Source organism: Rhinolophus sinicus, chromosome 3 (genome assembly GCF_057876585.1).
Source record: "Rhinolophus sinicus isolate RSI-liver-muscle chromosome 3, RSI-T2T, whole genome shotgun sequence".
Lineage (NCBI taxonomy): Eukaryota > Metazoa > Chordata > Mammalia > Chiroptera > Rhinolophidae > Rhinolophus > Rhinolophus sinicus.
The window spans coordinates 101,370,412-101,383,072 of record NC_142503.1 but is presented as its reverse complement, the minus strand read 5'-3'; the positions used below and the strand labels follow the sequence as shown (position 1 = coordinate 101,383,072).

The 12,661-nt window shown below is 56.9% G+C and overlaps 1 protein-coding gene across 6 annotated transcripts in view; it reads left to right on the top strand.

Annotated features, from left to right (window-relative positions):
• The window catches only part of LINGO1 (leucine rich repeat and Ig domain containing 1), a 194,113-nt gene that overhangs the window by 1,427 nt on the left and 180,025 nt on the right, over positions 1-12,661 (top strand). Inside the window, exon 1 of one of the 6 annotated variants that reach the window (XM_074328309.2) lies at positions 12-411. The exons of 3 other annotated variants lie outside the window; for them this stretch is intronic. The gene's annotated coding sequence lies outside the window, so the exon portion shown is untranslated. Of the gene's footprint in view, positions 1-11; positions 412-12,661 lie in introns of those variants that run through there. 2 more of the 6 variants (XM_074328308.2, XM_088796812.1) reach the window with 2 other exon arrangements.

Genomic DNA, 12,661 nt, shown 5'->3' with positions numbered 1-12,661 from the left:
CTCCCCAGTCCGTGACCGCGCTCCCACCCGCTGCGCGGCCCCGCCTAACCCTCGCCAGCCGCCGGAACCCCGCGACTTGGAGCAACTTTGTGTGCGCGATGAGCGGATGGAGGCGCGTTAATGGTGGCACTTGGACCTTTCTTTGCTGAGGAAAGAGCGCGAGGGAGGAATGGGGCGGGGCGCGGGCTGTGCCGACGGGTGGACCGAGGGATGCGTCTCTACCTCCCCGTCCGGACAACGACTGGCTCTCGGGGACATCTGTCCAGCCCTACGGCGCTGCGCTGGAGTCTCTCCGGGCGCCGGAGTCCTGTGAAGCCCTGCCAGGGTCGGGCGGGACCCCGCGGCGAGAGCTTCCAGGTCCGGGGGCCTCGAGGTCGTCTTTGCAGCCAGGCTGAGGACACGAGGCTTGAGGTGGGGGAGTGGGGAGACGTGACTAGTGTGTATGTGTGTGTCCTCGCGCCTTCTGCTCCGTGGGACAGGCGGCTAGAAGAAGGGAATTGCCCAAAATGTGCAGAGCTTCCCAGAGGCTGGGGATTGGAAGGGACACCCCTAGGCTCCCCAGGCCTGGTGCCCCGCCATCCCTGCTTCACTTGGAGCCATGCTTCTTCGTGCCTCACTCTGTGATGAGGTTGTGTCTGTGCTATGTCCCCAACCCCCATTCCGTAGTCTTCTGTCATATTCCTTTCCTGTGCTGGCTGCCTCAGGGGACTTCCTAGGACCCCCCCCCCCTTCCCCCAAATGCCGGCTCCGTTCCTGCAGTACAAGATGGGATGGGGAGATGTGGTCCAGGATCCTGCCCCTGAGAGGGACAGAACCCTGTGTCCCCAGGAGTAAGAGACTCAAGGAAGGATCAGAGGTCAGGCCTCCTGCAGGCCCCTCCCCTTAACCAAATCCTTCCTGCTTCCAGGGCAGGTTCTTCCTTCTCTAGGAAGCAAGCCTTCTCTGATTGCTCTGGAATCCTTCCATCAAGCTTGGGCTTCTAGGTTGGAGCAGCTGGTTTCCTCAGCAGCCCTTGTCCATATGCCCTCTTTCCTGGCACTCAGCCTATCAGCCTGTGGGATCAGAAATCTTGTTCTAGGTGTCGGTGGAGGGATGTGATGTTGGACCATTCAGTATCTACCGAGGTCTCTAGAGTATGATAATATGTTGTTTGATCAGCTTTCAGGCTTAAAGCTTACTTCCACTTCCATGTCCCCCCTGGAGTCCCTCAGCCACCATGTCAGAACGCAGGGCCCATAGCTTCCTCTCCATTTCACAGGGGAGGGTTTTGAGGCAGAGATGGAGTTAGGAGAACTTCAGTCTCAGGGTGGCCCCTCCCTGTGAAGGTATCCTTTAACCCTGGTCTTTGGCAAGGTGGGGAGGGGGCAGGGAGGGCACCCAGCCCTCTTTATTGACCTGGCACCATGGCTCTGGGTGCCTGCAGCTGGAGGGTCCCCCCCAGGCCGCTATCCTGCTGCTTGCGACCAACACCAACCCCCCGCCCCCGATGGGCAGGGAGGTGGGCACAGCCACTCCCAGACTGATTCTCCCTGACTTGACTTCTGGTATCTCTTGATCGTGGCCTCATTAATCTCGCTTCCTGGATTTGGGGCCAGTGTCTGCCAGGGCTCTGCGTGATGGTTTGTAAATCCTCAGCACTGGGATGTCTGTGTCATTCTGGGGATCAGGGGCATTTCCCCACCCCCAGCCTGGCACTCTAGGCTAGGCTCTGGCGTTGTCCTCCTGTTTGGGCCTTGGAACCCTTCCCACTCTCCTGAGATCTCCATCCTGGAGCCAAAGAGCTCACCCTTAGGGGAATGGGTTCCACACAGAGTTCTAAATGTGCATTGAGGGGAGGGGGCCTGGTGGCTATTGAGACCACTTCCTTCCCAGGTGGCCCACGTGAGGCACAGGAGGCTAGAGTAACTATCAGCCCCAGGCAGGCCTCTGTGACCCCTCCAGTCCTGATGGCCGCCCACTCAGGCCCTTGGAGGCCTCCTCTGGGGTTGTGGAGGGACGAGCTCTTGCCCAGGAGTGACCACAACTCCTGGAGCCGTGGGATGGCGGGGCCTGCTGGGCCTGGTGGTGGCTCCTTCAGCCTCTGCTGGCTTCGTCTCAGGCAGCCTCTTGCTGACTCAATCTTTCTTAGCTGTTCCCTCTCTCCCACCCCTCACCCCTTTTGTCCCCTGTGACTTCCCGAGCTCTGGACTTTTGCCTCCTGAGTGTTGATGCTGTGTTTGACACCCAGGTGACAGGTGGTAGGAAAGTGGCCCCACCCCTGCCATCAAGGCCTGCTTGAACCCCTGGGGGGTCCTCCAGTCCAACTCCAGCAGGATGAGCCCTCTGTTTAGGGCCTCAAGCCATGGGGAGGGAGAGAGCAGGGTACCTCTTTGGCCCCTGGTCTGTGCTGTCAGGGGTGAAAATCCCAGCTAGATGCTCCCAGCCCCCACTGGCTACCTTTTTAGATTGACAGCCCCTCGCCCCTCAAACCTGACTGGTAAGGGTAGTGTCTAGGGTGACCCCCTTAATTTCCCTCTCCAGCCAGGCCCTGACCCTGCCATGTTTGTGTTTTAAATTATGAAAATATTACATTCTAACAAATTCAATGATAAGAAGCTGTTGAATGGGGTGGGCTTTAGGGTGACTTGAGGGAGGAAAGTACCCCTGACCACTCAGGTCTCCTTTTGGGGGAAATGAAGCCAGGCCACCCTGGCCAATCAGATTCTCTTCTGTGGACTTCCGGGGCCCAGACGTCTGCTCCCAAGAACCACACCTCGCTTTGCTCCTTGTTGCCTGGAGCCCCTACTTTGGGCTCACTCCACGTTTGGGGGTATCTCCTAGTTTGAGGCCTAGGCTGACTACTGGGGATACTGCTGACAAGCCTGGGTTCCTCCCTGAAAGGGGCCACAGCCACCCACTCACACCCCATATGAGGCAGAGTGGGCTGGGCAGCTACCGGGTAGGGGGAGGGGTGGGCAAAAGACTGGTTCAGACGGACTGGAGGGCAGGTGCATTGGGACCTGCACAGATGTTCTTGCACTAGGTAGATGCTCAGTAAATGTGCTGCATAAATGAATGAATGAAGAATGTGAATGAACGGGGGCTTTCCAGCAGATTGCACAGCATTAGCAAAGGCGACGGAGGTGGGAAGCAGCAGCCATGGGTGGAACGTGTTTGCAATGGAGTAGTTCACTTAGGGCCACCGCAGGCACAGAGCAGGTTGGCAGAAGACAGAGGAGGCCTTGAGTGCCCGCCTGAGGAGTGTGGGCTGATTCTGTATTCAGGGCCTGCAGGGTTGAAGTTCTGGAGGGGTGCGATCAGATTTGCAATTTAAACTGCTCCCTCTGGTGGTCGTGGGAGGGGTGACCAGGAGAGCCCGAGGGAGGGAGGCAGTCCTGAGGCTGCTCTGGGAATCCAGGTTGGATGAGGGCGGTAGCTGGGCTAGGAGCCTCGCCTGCCTTCACCAGGATGGCCAAGGGGCTGTGTGTGGCTCCCCCTCCAATGGAAGGTGGAGCAATTGGGTCCAGGTGGGGAGCCAGGTGGGGCGATGGAGGCTGTGAGTTGGGCAGGGCCTTGGGCTTCATTCACCATGCCCACTACCTGGGTGTACAGAGGTGGCAGGTAGCCTTTAGTATGGGCCTCCCAATGTTGCACTTGAGGCTGTGGTCCCTCGGGCCTCAGTTTCTATGGATAATGGATAAGCTTATTTGTTTGCCTGGAGACCTGGAGTGAGTTTGGGTGGAAGTTCGGGACCTCGGAAGTGGGATACAAAGGGAAGAGGTAGAGGGTTAGTCAGTACCCTATTGGACAGGGAAGAGTTTGAAGCGCAGAGAGATGTGGGGACTCTCACAAGGTCTGAAAACAAGTAGGGGGCAGGGCTTTCCTGGCTTCGCCTGAGGCCCGCTGGGGCAGTGGCTGGGCCTCTGCAAAGGACATCCTCAGACAGTTGCCTCGGCAGCCCAGCTGTCAGGGAGCATATGGGGCCATATGGCCACATCAGGGGAGGTGCCAGCTGCTGAAAGAGGGATAGTGGTTGCCACCCTGGCCTTCTGGATCTATGCTGGCACTGCCAGCCACCAGGGTCAGGGCGAGAGGAGGCCAAAGTGGAACCTTGGTGTCTGGGTTGCTTTGGATGTGGAGGTTGGGCCTTGGCAGGAGGCCCAGTTCCAGCACCCATCTGCCAAGGCAGCTGGACAGGCAGCTCCATGCCCAGGCCTGATCCAATTAGCTCAAGACCAGCTGTGCCAGCCATCCTCCCACTCTCCACTCAGCTCTGATGGCCTGCTGGTCCACAGGCCATGGAGTGGCACATTGCATCTGATGCCAGGGTCTTGTCCTCAGTGGAGTATGTGTATGTGACATGCAGCGTCACCCGAGCACTGATTCTGTGGCTTTCAGATTTGGGGGTATGGAAAGGGGACCTTGAATTAGCCTGTTGTGATCAAAAGGACCTGGGCTTGGATGCCATCTGGAAGTGGGTTTGAATCCTGGCTCAGCCACCTCTGAGCTTGGTGAGCTCTGGCAAGTCACTTCAGTTTTCTGAGCCTCAGTTTCCTCATCTGTATCTGGGAGAATGCTACCTACCCCGTAGGGCTGTGATTAGCATGCTTTGAAAGGGTACCTGGAAAGCACTCACTAGCCTGCTACACTGAAGAATCTTAGTAAGCGTCAGCTCACGTTGCTCTCTGCTAGGAGAGGGAGGTGAGTCCTGCTGGAGCTTCAGTGTCCATGCTGAAGTATGGAGGAGCCTTACTGTTATTTTCCAGGACAAAATTTGCTTTATAATCGTCCATAAATTTTTACAGTCCTTTCCTCCGTTAATCCTTACAGCAGTTCTGTAGAGCAGGCGGAGAACCACTGAGTTATAAAACTGGGAACTGAGTCTCCAGAGTTGCACGGGGACCTGGGCTCAGCCCTACCTTTGAACTCCGGGCCCAGGATTCTTGCTCCATGGGTATGCTCCCCAAACTCCCGGGGTGGAGGCCTGTCCAGACCAAGCTTGGGAACTCCAGAGATTCCCTGCCCAGCCCTGTCTCTGTCATAGGTGCGAAGATAGGCTGTCATGGTGACAAGCAGCCAATCCTAGCCAGGGTGGTATGGGAGACTCAGTGAACAGCCTTTGCTGCATTTCTATGGCTGCCCAGCCCTGGGTAGGGGTGGGAGGGGTGTCAGGGAGTAGGGAGAAGTGGGCAGCCCTGGGCCATGCCAAGGCGAGCAGGGCTTAGCCTTCTGGTCAGGGTGGGAGACCACTGGGCTCCACCCCTGACTAGCTGGGTGACTTTGGCCAGGCCACTGTCTGTCCCTCTTTGAGCCTTAGCATCCCTCTTTGTACGTTGGAGATAATGATCTCCCTGCCTGCCTCACAAGGCTGTTCTTGAGGCTCTACTATAAATATATGTTTTTATACAAACATGACATTCCACAGCTGGGTGTCCAGAGCCCGCGGTCCTCCATCTGATGAGCCTATAATCGCAGCGATTCACTTGTTGGGTAGTTCCTCTGGGCCGGCTGTGCTGGCTGCTGGGCGGACAGAGAGGAAGAAGAGCAACCCCCACCCTCTTGGGCTGTGCAGCCTGACATTAACTGTGGACTCCGTGGGTTTTAACTGTGCACCAAACACCGCTGGCTGTCATGCTCCTGGGCAGCACCCTGCACGGCTCTCTCCTGCCTGCAGGCTGGCGTCCGGACCCCTCGGGGCTTTGACAGTCTGACCCTGGGGCCCTCTGCCCCAGCTGGCCCCCTCCATACTCCTCTGTGCCCCCAGGCTCCAGCCAAACACCATGCACTCTCCCCTTTATCCTCCAGGGTTTGGCTGTGCCGTCCCCTCCGCCTGATTCCTTCTTCCATCTCAGCCATGTAGATCTCATCCACTTGCCAACACTTAGCCCAAATGCCATATTTAAATCCCCCCGCCCCCACCCTGTCTCCCTAGCTGGAAGTAGCTGCTCCTTCCTGAGAACTCTGAGAGCAGCGTATCTGCTTTACATTTATCAAACATTTGCTGTGCATCTGCTATGTGTGAGGCTCACTGTATTTGAGGCTTGTGACCTGTGGTGGTGTGTGTCTCTCCATGGCCTGGGGATGCCTTGGTGGCAGGGCCTGGCCTGATCCATCCTGGGTACCTGGCTCACCCAGGAACTGGGGCCGGCTGGGCTGAGTCGGGGCATGTGGCATGTCCCTCAGGGCCCCTGCGGTCACTGACACTTCCTCTTCCTCCTTGGGCCGGGGCTGTGGGCTAGGCCCAGGACATCTGTCTGAGAAGCTTCGGAGTTATGGGCGGCTTTTGTGCTGAGGTGCTCACCACAGACTGGCCCCGCCCCCGGAGCCTCGGCCAGGCCAGGGTGGGAGCGCCCAGTCTCTGGCCACTCATCTGTCTCCCTGATGAATTGCATGGCGTTCAGCAATTAGCAACTGATTATCTGGTACTGGTAGCTCTTCCATTGTCGACTGGCAGAGGCGGGCCTGGCCAGTGTCCATGGCGGTCAGCTAGACCTGGCTGGGCCATTGCAGGCGTGGCCATCTATTCCCAACCAGGAAGCTCGATAAATAGGAGCCAGAGAAAAGGAGGTGTAGTCCACCTCTCCGACACGTGCTGCCAGGGGAGGGATTGAGGGATGGGGAGTAGGGGGTTGGGGTGGCTCCCACTTTGGCTCACTCCCACTTTACTCTGTTCCCACCTTTCGTGTTCTGCTTCTAGCCTCTCCTGGTCCTGGGTCTCCGCTTTCCCATGTGTTTCAGTCTCTTTGTGGGATAACACTGTGCCTTTGAATGAGATGGCCAGGCAGTCACTGGTTTGTCGTCATTTCTGCTTAGCCAGTGGGGGCATTGGGAGGCTCAGAGAGGGTGGTCGCCACATGAGGGGGAAGCCAGCATTGCAGCCACCGGCCCAGAGCTGCTGTGCAGAAGGACAGGGAGCTGGATGCTGGGCTGCCGGGGGCGTGGGTCAGAAGACACCAGGTGTTTCACGAAAGCTCTGTGTCTGGCGTCTGAATGCGCTAAGGCTTCTGAAAGGGGAGCTCGGACTCAGTGGAATCTGTGAAAAAGCAATTTCTAGGGAAACCACATAAAGGAGATGGCGGGGGTGGGGTGGGGTGTTTAACCTACTTAGGAGACCCGCTGCCTTTCAGACGCACAAGGAGGGTGGGGCACACTGCTGCTCTGGGCTTATGTGACCAATGCTGAGTTTTTTAGAACAATTTTTTGTTGGGAACATTTTCGAACATACAGAAAGGTAGAGAGAATAGTACAAGAAACTCCATCGACCCCTCGCCTAGATTTAACAATTGTTGACATTTTGCCATATCTTTTTTTGCTGAGCTATTTTAAAGTAGATTATACACACCATGGCATTTTTACCCCTAAATATTTCAGCATCCATCTGTAAACAATAGGAGAAAATTTCTATCTAACCTCAAGTGGTCACATATTTATTTTCATTTTATCCTTGAGATGAGGAGAGTGGGCCCTGAGAGGCGGCCTGTCTTGTCCAAGGTCACGTAACAAAGAGGCCGAGGGGAGGAGAGGTGGGAGTACCGTGTTTCCCCGAAAATATGACCTAACGGGAAAATAAGCCCTACCTAGCATGATTTTTCAGGATGATATCCATCCCCTAAACATAAGCCCTACTGCGTCTTTTGGAGCAAAAATTAATATAAGACCCGGTCTTATTTTCGGGGAAACGGTCGGAGGCAGGCTACAGGTTTCCGCCCAGGACTGGCAGAGCTGGAGGAGGGAGAGCGGAAGTGCTCTGCAGCCGGGCAGGTGGCTGAGCGGAGTCCCCCTCTGGGAGGGTTTCTCTGGCTCAGGTCATGGAGGTTCCACCTGGAATCAGGAAGCGACTGTCTTTTAGGTTAATCGTCTCTTCCTTTTGTTTGCTGAGGGGAATTAATCGGGAACTGCAGCGTCAGGAAAATCTGAAACAACTTCTTGTTTATTGTTTAATTTAGGAGAATGTTATCAGGCTCTGACCATGCTGGGTGTGGGAGCCTCTTCCGGTAGGAGAATCAGGGCTGTCCCCCACCATCCACCTCCGGGGGCAGCGCAGAAGGCGGGGGAGGGCTGGTCTGGTGGGAGGGCTTAGCACCCCTGTCTGCACAGCCAGGGGTCTGAGGCAGTTGGAGGTGTTGGGGGCTTGGGGCTGAGCCTGAGATCAGGACTGGGCCGAAGACTGTAGTCTCCCTGATGGGAAGTGAGGCACGGAGGCTGAGCTCCTGGGCACGTGCAGAAAGCGGGAGGCTCATGGCTGCCGCCAGCCTTACTGGGGAGCTGTCCTTTGCTCTTCTGCCCTGGCCATCCTCTCCCTGGGGAGGCTTCACAGGGCGGTGTCCACTGCCAGCCTAGGGCAGGCGAAGGTCCCCTGCACCTTCCTTGTCTCTTTGGGGTCAGGGTGATCCTGCCCCTGGCACCCACACCTGTTTGGGACTCCTTATTCTGCCCTTAGTGATTTGGGGACATTTATTGACTCTGCAGGGGTCACAGGTCATGGAGCTGGGACTGGTCTTTGCTCTCATCTCTGTCCCCACAACAGAGCAGAGCTCTGATTAGTGCCAGGCTTACAGTTGAGCTTGTTTCTCTAGGACAGGATGGGGGGCAGAGGGCGGGAGAGGCCTCTGTGAGAAAGGCAACCAGAGGGAAAGCAAGAGACAGACATCGAAGAGCCTTTTGGTCCCGTCTGCCCCTGTGGAGACCCTACATCAAACCTGGTATTCTCCTCAGTTGGGGAAAGAGAGGAACACAGCCAGCCTCAGATGAGGGCGCCAAGGGGGTTGTGTGACCTGGGGCATGTCACCACCCCTCCTGGTAAACCGGGGTAGGGAGGAAATGGACCTCTTCTGCTCTCAAGTGAGGCAGGGAGGACCAGGAAGGTGGGGGCTGTTAGCCCCCTGCCCAGGGGGAAGTGGGAAGGGTCACAGGAAAGAAGGTGGGTCCTTGTTGCCACCCCCGCCCCCAGGCCTTTCCTCTGCTCTCCAGTGCTGCAGGGGGTTAGGGGGGGCTGTGCCTGAGGTCCAGGGCCAGGTGCGACAGAAGCACAGTGCACACGTGCTGGAATGTGGGCAGGGCACTGGGAGAAGCCTTGTTACCTGCGTTCGTGTGCAGATGAGGGAGCGGGCTCAGAAAGGTCACCCCGCTGGTCTGTGCTGGGAGAGGGATTTGAGGTCAGAACTGCCCCCTTTGACTTTGAGACCTGGTTTCTGCTCTCGGCTTTGAGACCTGGTTTCTGCTCTCGGAACACTGACTGCTGTTCCCTGGGCCTTGGGGTTTGCCTTCATCCCAAGGGGCCGGGAGGCTGGCTGAGGGCTGGGCTGCTGCCACAGGCTAAGCCTCCAGTCGCCAGCTCCTCCCGGCCTGGCAGGTTCTGAGCGTCGGGGCATGGTTGTTCTTGGAGAAATCATTCCTGAGCCATGCGACGTGAGAGCCATGCTGAGGGCTTAGGCTTCTGTGAATGTGCAAAGTCCTTCAGAGCCTCCCACACCCTCAGCTCTCAGCCACTGTGTGTCCTCTGTGCGTTTATCAGTTGACTACAAGGTGGCATGGGAGCCTGTGTGCGTGTGTGTGGCCCATCCTGAGAGTCACACTTGAGGCCTGAGCAAGAAGGAGGGCAGAGGTAAGTTTATTGAGCACCTACTAAGTGTTAGTCACAGTGCCACGTGCTTTACAGCATTACTTCATTTAACCCTAAACAACCCCATGACATATGTACTAGTACTATTCCCATTTCACAGATGAGGAAATGGAGGCTCAGCGAGATGGAGGGACTTGCAAGATCACACAGCTAGTGAATGGAGGAGCTGGCATTTGAATTTAGGAGTAACTGCTTCTGTGCCCCAGACAGAGGGGAGTCTGCTGCAGGAAGGAAGAAGCAAGTTGGGTTTCAGGAAGGGGCAGCTCTGTATTTGGAGAGAGGAGGCCGAGGGTCAGGTGGAAGGTCCAGGTAAGGAAGAGGTGGTGTAGCTGGAGAGACTGGTTGGGCTCAGCCTCTGGCCTAGAGCTGGTGTCCGGGCTCTGTCATGTGCTCCGGGTTTCTCCTCGAGCTCGCCGTACCCCCTGCCCGGGGCGTGATGCACACTCCTTCCAGCTCCTCATCAGGCGAGGCTCCTCAGAGCACAGTCAGTCCGGGCAGCCTCCGTGCGGGCCTCCTGCAGGTAAGATGGAGAGGGCCTCTGGCTCGCAGGCCTCGATTGCCAGCCTGCAGGCTGGGTGCTGTCCAGATTTTGAGCAGGGCCAGGTCTGTGGTTGGCACAGGTGGCCCTCTGGTGACTGTGGGTCATGGATGGTGGGGAAGGAGTGAGAGAGCAGGGGACTTCTCCCCTGCTGGCCCCAAACCCCCATGCCTGCAGGCTGAGGGGTCAGCTCACCTTTCCTGGTCTCCCATTCTCCGCCCTCCCTTTTCCTGCCTCCAGAACGTGAGGGGGGAGTGGAGCACGGGGGTCTCTGGCCCCTCCCAGGGTTCTCCCTTGGAGGCTGTAAGTATTTCATCTCTACCATCTCTGCTGCTGGAAATTGCTGCTTTTAACACTTTTTTCCCTGTTACTTGATACAAACAAATGCTGGAAAACTTCTGTGCTGGGCACTCACTCTGTCGCTTTTGCTCGTGCCCAGAGTCCCCCCACAAAACCTCTAATTGCTTTTAAGCTGCAATAGTTGGCAAAAGCAGTTTCCTTTACATTATGGAGAAAGGGGAAAATCCACCAAATTTATTCTCTCTCTTTTTTTTTTTTGACTCTACCCTTTTGTTTTGAGTTCTTCCTCATTTCTTCTAAGGTTCTGGAAGGCAAATGGTGTAGAAAGACATGTGGGCAGGGAGACAGGGCACCCTTGAACGGCATTTTGCCTCTCTGGGCCTCAGTTTCCCCATATGGTTGTGCGTCCATTCATTCATCCAACAGACATTCCCCGAGTTCATCTACTGGAAGCAACCTGAGGATGGCACCTGGCTCTGGCCTCGCGTCCCAGCCCCAGCGCCCAACACAGAGTGGGCACTTGTTGAAAATAAGGTGACTGGCTCCACGGCTCTACTGTGAGCCAGGCACTTGCCAAGCACTGGGAATGCACAGGACGAGTCAGACACATCCCGGCCACGAGAGCTCACTGATGGGAGGGGAGCCACTGCACAAATGTCAGGACTTGTTACCCAGTTGTAACACAGCTGTGTCCTGGGTACTTAGGAGCACAGAGTAGGGCGGGATGGGGGAGTCGGGAAGAACTGCGCAGAGGAGAACATGAGCTGCATTGAGAAGAGGGGGTAGGAGTTTGACAGATGAACGGGGGGGGGGGGGGGGGGCTAAGGAGGAGGGAATTCCAGATAGGAAATAGCTCAGTAGGCCACCCAGACGGCTTGAGTTGCCTGGGAGAGCTTTGCATGGAGGTGTGGAGTTGGGACTCTTTCCCTAGGATAACAGGGAGCTCTGGAAGGCTTCTGAGCAGAGTGCATGTGGGGGTGCTCCAGTCAGGGAGGAAGGATGCTGGCTGGGAGGCTGGTCCCAGGTGAGCCTGTGGGGGGAGGGAGGGTGGCAGTGTGAGTTTGAGACTGACAGGACAGGAGTGAGTGGATGACCCAAATCCCGGTGCTTATCTGCTCTGCTTGTGCTGTGGCTGCAGGCCTTCCCTGCACCCTGGGCTGGGGGTCCCCTCAAGATGGACAGCTCTTTACAGTGTATAAAGCCCACTTACCTCTGACCCTTAGTAGATCGTAGATATGGTCCCCTGAGGTGGGCAGAGCAGGGCGTCATTTCCCAGTGACAAGCATAGGCCAGGCATGCCCCAGGGCTCTGCAGACAGGTGGAGACTGGGTAGGATTTGAACCCAGGTCTCAGGGCCTCTAGCCAGCTGTCTGTACCACCTCTGCTGTGCCTCCTTCTGCCCCCAGTCCTCGCTTCCCCTCCCCTCCCGAACCCTGTGCTCTTTCCATGTTTGCAGAGCGTGTGGGGCTTTTCAAAAGCATTAATGATAGAAAATAAATTGGAATCGGAGAGGAATCATCGCCAGGCATTCTCGGAGGGCCGCCTCTGCCCTCCCGTCTCTCAGCCATTTTGAAGCCAGCAGCCAGACCAGAATATGAATGAGTCCAGGCCGGCATGCTCTTAGTCTGTCGGGGAGCCCTCCCTGGCCAGACGGCACTCACCAGCCCTGAAGCGCTTTGAAGCCAGGCCTCTGTGGTGCACTGACCAGGACGGGTTTCTCTGGGTGGGGGCACAGTCATGGCTTTGGAGGAGGGGTGGACGGGGCCTTGAGCCCAGGCCTCCCTCCCCCTCAAACCCCTTACTGGGGTCACAGCTCTAAGGTCAACCCTGGGTGGGGTCAGGCATCTCTGCCAGGGGAAGGGGCACATATGAAGCTGCCAGTGGCTTCAGGATCTGGATTCCTCATTTGAGCTTTCAGGCTCCTGTGTGAATTTGACCCTCTTTGTCCTGTCTCCCCCAGGAAGCCTTCCTTTATCACTATCCGGCTCACACTGGATTTTCCATTTTCAAGCCTTTCATGGCCCCTGAAGCCGGGGTGCAAACCTGGTGCCTAAAGGGGGCGGCAGGTCCTGAGTGGGGCAGGCAGTAGGGAGAGGTGAGGGCTGCAGCAACGAGGAGGCACAGGCCACACGTTTGGAGTCCGGCCAGGCGACTCCACTCACAGCTCTGCTGTCACCTTTGCTCCACGGCCACGGTTCCTAGGTATTTGCCAGCCACATGGA